Genomic DNA, 5,555 nt, shown 5'->3' on the forward strand with positions numbered 1-5,555 from the left:
TATGTCTGTATGTATGTCTTCAATTGCTGTTAAGTAACTTTCTTGCACTGAGGTCTGTTTGTTGCAAATATCTTTGACTTGTTTTTATGTCTTATAATGTTTATGTCTGTATGTATGTCTTCAATTGCTGTTAAGTAACTTTCTTGCACTGAGGTCTGTTTGTTGCAAATATCTTTGACTTGTTTTTATGTCTTCTAATGTTTATGTGTGTATTTATGTCTTGTAATGATTATGTGTGTATATATGTCTTATATTGCTGGTAAGTAACTTTCTTGCACTGAGGTCTGTTTGTTGCAAATATCTTTGACTTGTTTTTATGTCTTCTAATGTTTATGTGTGTATTTATGTCTTGTAATGATTATGTGTGTATATATGTCTTATATTGCTGGTAAGTAACTTTCTTGCACTGAGGTCTGTTTGTTGCAAATATCTTTGACTTGCTTTTATGTTTTATAATGTTTATGTGTGTATTTATGTCTTGCATTGCTGGTAAGTAACTTTCTTGCACTGAGGTCTGTTTATTGCAAATATCTTTGACCTGTTTTTATGTCTTATAATGTTTATATTTGTACTTATGTGTTGCATTGCTGGTAAGTAACTTTCTTGCATTGAGGTCTGTTTGTTGCAAATATCTTTGACCTGTTTTTATGTCTTATAATGTTTATATTTGTACTTATGTCTTGTATTGCTGGTAAGTAACTTTCTTGCACTGAGGTCTGTTTATTGCAAATATCTTTGACCTGTTTTTATGTTTTATAATGTTTATGTGTGTATTTATGTCTTGTATTGCTGGTAAGTAACTTTCTTGCACTGAGGTCTGTTTATTGCAAATATCTTTGACTTGCTTTTATGTCTTATAATGTTTATGTGTGTATTTATGTCTTGTATTGCTGGTAAGTAACTTTCTTGCACTGAGGTCTGTTTATTGCGAATATCTTTGACTTGTGTTTATGTCTTATAATGTTTATGTCTGTATGTATGTCTTCAATTGCTGTTAAGTAACTTTCTTGCACTGAGGTCTGTTTATTGCAAATATTTTTGACCTGTTTTTATGTCTTATAATGTTTATATTTGTACTTATGTGTTGCATTGCTGGTAAGTAACTTTCTTGCACTGAGGTCTGTTTGTTGCAAATATCTTTGACCTGTTTTTATGTCTTATAATGTTTATATTTGTACTTATGTCTTGTATTGCTGGTAAGTAACTTTCTTGCACTGAGGTCTGTTTGTTGCAAATATCTTTGACTTGCTTTTATGTTTTATAATGTTTATGTGTGTATTTATGTCCTGTATTGCTGGTAAGTAACTTTCTTGCACTGAGGTCTGTTTGTTGCAAATATCTTTGACCTGTTTTTATGTCTTATAATGTTTATATTTGTACTTATGTGTTGTATTGCTGGTAAGTAACTTTCTTGCACTGAGGTCTGTTTGTTGCAAATATCTTTGACCTGTTTTTATGACTTATAATGTTTATGTCTGTATGTATGTCTTCAATTGCTGTTAAGTAACTTTCTTGCACTGAGGTCTGTTTGTTGGAAATATCTTTGACCTGTTTTTATGTCTTATAATGTTTATATTTTTACTTATGTCTTGTATTGCTGGTAAGTAACTTTCTTGCACTTAGGTCTGTTTATTGCAAATATCTTTGACCTGTTTTTATGTCTTATAATGTTTATATTTGTACTTATGTCTTGCATTGCTGGTAAGTAACTTTCTTGCACTGAGGTCTGTTTGTTGCAAATATCTTTGACTTGTTTTTATGTCTTATAATGTTTATGTCTGTATGTATGTCTTCAATTGCTGTTAAGTAACTTTCTTGCACTTAGGTCTGTTTATTGCAAATATCTTTGACCTGTTTTTATGTCTTATAATGTTTATATTTGTACTTATGTCTTGTATTGCTGGTAAGTAACTTTCTTGCACTGAGGTCTGTTTGTTGCAAATATCTTTGACTTGTTTTTATGTCTTATAATGTTTATGTCTGTATGTATGTCTTCAATTGCTGTTAAGTAACTTTCTTGCACTGAGGTCTGTTTGTTGCAAATATCTTTGACTTGTTTTTATGTCTTATAATGTTTATGTCTGTGTGTATGTCTTCAGTTGCTGTTAAGTAACTTTCTTGCACTGAGGTCTGTTTGTTGCAAATATCTTTGACTTGCTGTTATGTTTTATAATGTTTATGTGTGTATTTATGTCCTGTATTGCTGGTAAGTAACTTTCTTGCACTGAGGTCTGTTTGTTGCAAATATCTTTGACCTGTTTTTATGTCTTATAATGTTTATATTTTTACTTATGTCTTGTATTGCTGGTAAGTAACTTTCTTGCACTTAGGTCTGTTTATTGCAAATATCTTTGACCTGTTTTTATGTCTTATAATGTTTATATTTGTACTTATGTCTTGTATTGCTGGTAAGTAACTTTCTTGCACTGAGGTCTGTTTGTTGCAAATATCTTTGACTTGCTTTTATGTTTTATAATGTTTATGTGTGTATTTATGTCCTGTATTGCTGGTAAGTAACTTTCTTGCACTGAGGTCTGTTTGTTGCAAATATCTTTGACCTGTTTTTATGTCTTATAATGTTTATGTGTGTATTTATGTCTTATAATGTTTATGTGTGTATTTATGTCCTGTATTGCTGGTAAGTAACTTTCTTGCACTGAGGTCTGTTTGTTGCAAATATCTTTGACCTGTTTTTATGACTTATAATGTTTATGTCTGTATGTATGTCTTCAATTGCTGTTAAGTAACTTTCTTGCACTGAGGTCTGTTTGTTGGAAATATCTTTGACCTGTTTTTATGTCTTATAATGTTTATATTTTTACTTATGTCTTGTATTGCTGGTAAGTAACTTTCTTGCACTTAGGTCTGTTTATTGCAAATATCTTTGACCTGTTTTTATGTCTTATAATGTTTATATTTGTACTTATGTCTTGCATTGCTGGTAAGTAACTTTCTTGCACTGAGGTCTGTTTGTTGCAAATATCTTTGACTTGTTTTTATGTCTTATAATGTTTATGTCTGTATGTATGTCTTCAATTGCTGTTAAGTAACTTTCTTGCACTTAGGTCTGTTTATTGCAAATATCTTTGACCTGTTTTTATGTCTTATAATGTTTATATTTGTACTTATGTCTTGTATTGCTGGTAAGTAACTTTCTTGCACTGAGGTCTGTTTATTGCAAATATCTTTGACCTGTTTTTATGTCTTATAATGTTTATATTTGTACTTATGTCTTGTATTGCTGGTAAGTAACTTTCTTGCACTGAGGTCTGTTTGTTGCAAATATCTTTGACCTGTTTTTATGTCTTATAATGTTTATATTTGTACTTATGTCTTTTATTGCTGGTAAGTAACTTTCTTGCACTGAGGACTGTTTGTTGCAAATATCTTTGACTTGCTTTTATGTCTTATAATGTTTATGTGTGTATTTATGTCTTCAATTGCTGTTAAGTAACTTTCTTGCACTGAGGTCTGTTTGTTGCAAATATCTTTGACTTGCTTTTATGTTTTATAATGTTTATGTGTCTATTTATGTCTTGTATTGCTGTTAAGTAACTTTCTTGCACTGAGGTCTGTTTGTTGCAAATATCTTTGACTTGCTTTTATGTCTTATAATGTTTATGTGTGTATTTATGTCTTCAATTGCTGTTAAGTAACTTTCTTGCGCTGAGGTCTGTTTGTTGCAAATATCTTTGACTTGCTTTTATGTTTTATAATGTTTATGTGTCTATTTATGTCTTGTATTGCTGTTAAGTAACTTTCTTGCACTGAGGTCTGTTTGTTGCAAATATCTTTGACTTGCTTTTATGTCTTATAATGTTTATGTGTGTATTTATGTCTTCAATTGCTGTTAAGTAACTTTCTTGCACTGAGGTCTGTTTATTGCGAATATCTTTGACTTGTTTTTATGTCTTTTAATGTTTATGTCTGTATGTATGTCTTCAATTGCTGTTAAGTAACTTTCTTGCACTGAGGTCTGTTTGTTGCAAATATCTTTGACTTGTTTTTATGTCTTTTAATGTTTATGTCTGTATGTATGTCTTCAATTGCTGTTAAGTAACTTTCTTGCACTGAGGTCTGTTTGTTGCAAATATCTTTGACTTGCTTTTATGTTTTATAATGTTTATATTTGTACTTATGTGTTGCATTGCTGGTAAGTAACTTTCTTGCACTGAGGTCTGTTTGTTGCAATTATATTTGACCTGTTTTCATGTCTTGTAATGTTTATGTCTGTATTTATGTCTTGTATTGCTGGTAAGTAACTTTCTTGCACTGAGGTCTGTTTATTGCGAATATCTTTGACTTGTTTTTATGTCTTTTAATGTTTATGTCTGTATGTATGTCTTCAATTGCTGTTAAGTAACTTTCTTGCACTGAGGTCTGTTTGTTGCAAATATCTTTGACTTGTTTTTATGTCTTTTAATGTTTATGTCTGTATGTATGTCTTCAGTTGCTGTTAAGTAACTTTCTTGCACTGAGGTCTGTTTATTGCAAATATCTTTGACCTGTTTTTATGTCTTATAATGTTTATATTTTTACTTATGTCTTGTATTGCTGGTAAGTAACTTTCTTGCACTTAGGTCTGTTTATTGCAAATATCTTTGACCTGTTTTTATGTCTTATAATGTTTATATTTGTACTTATGTCTTGCATTGCTGGTAAGTAACTTTCTTGCACTGAGGTCTGTTTGTTGCAAATATCTTTGACTTGTTTTTATGTCTTATAATGTTTATGTCTGTATGTATGTCTTCAATTGCTGTTAAGTAACTTTCTTGCACTTAGGTCTGTTTATTGCAAATATCTTTGACCTGTTTTTATGTCTTATAATGTTTATATTTGTACTTATGTCTTGTATTGCTGGTAAGTAACTTTCTTGCACTGAGGTCTGTTTGTTGCAAATATCTTTGACTTGTTTTTATGTCTTATAATGTTTATGTCTGTATGTATGTCTTCAATTGCTGTTAAGTAACTTTCTTGCACTGAGGTCTGTTTGTTGCAAATATCTTTGACTTGTTTTTATGTCTTATAATGTTTATGTCTGTGTGTATGTCTTCAGTTGCTGTTAAGTAACTTTCTTGCACTGAGGTCTGTTTGTTGCAAATATCTTTGACTTGCTGTTATGTTTTATAATGTTTATGTGTGTATTTATGTCCTGTATTGCTGGTAAGTAACTTTCTTGCACTGAGGTCTGTTTGTTGCAAATATCTTTGACCTGTTTTTATGTCTTATAATGTTTATATTTTTACTTATGTCTTGTATTGCTGGTAAGTAACTTTCTTGCACTTAGGTCTGTTTATTGCAAATATCTTTGACCTGTTTTTATGTCTTATAATGTTTATATTTGTACTTATGTCTTGTATTGCTGGTAAGTAACTTTCTTGCACTGAGGTCTGTTTGTTGCAAATATCTTTGACTTGCTTTTATGTTTTATAATGTTTATGTGTGTATTTATGTCCTGTATTGCTGGTAAGTAACTTTCTTGCACTGAGGTCTGTTTGTTGCAAATATCTTTGACCTGTTTTTATGTCTTATAATGTTTATGTGTGTATTTATGT

This window comes from Aulonocara sp. 'chitande type north' Nkhata Bay, linkage group LG6 (genome assembly GCF_057382095.1).
Source record: "Aulonocara sp. 'chitande type north' Nkhata Bay isolate Kocher_YH1m ecotype deep benthic linkage group LG6, A_spYH_male_GT1.1, whole genome shotgun sequence".
NCBI classification, from domain to species: Eukaryota; Metazoa; Chordata; class Actinopteri; order Cichliformes; family Cichlidae; genus Aulonocara; species Aulonocara sp. 'chitande type north' Nkhata Bay.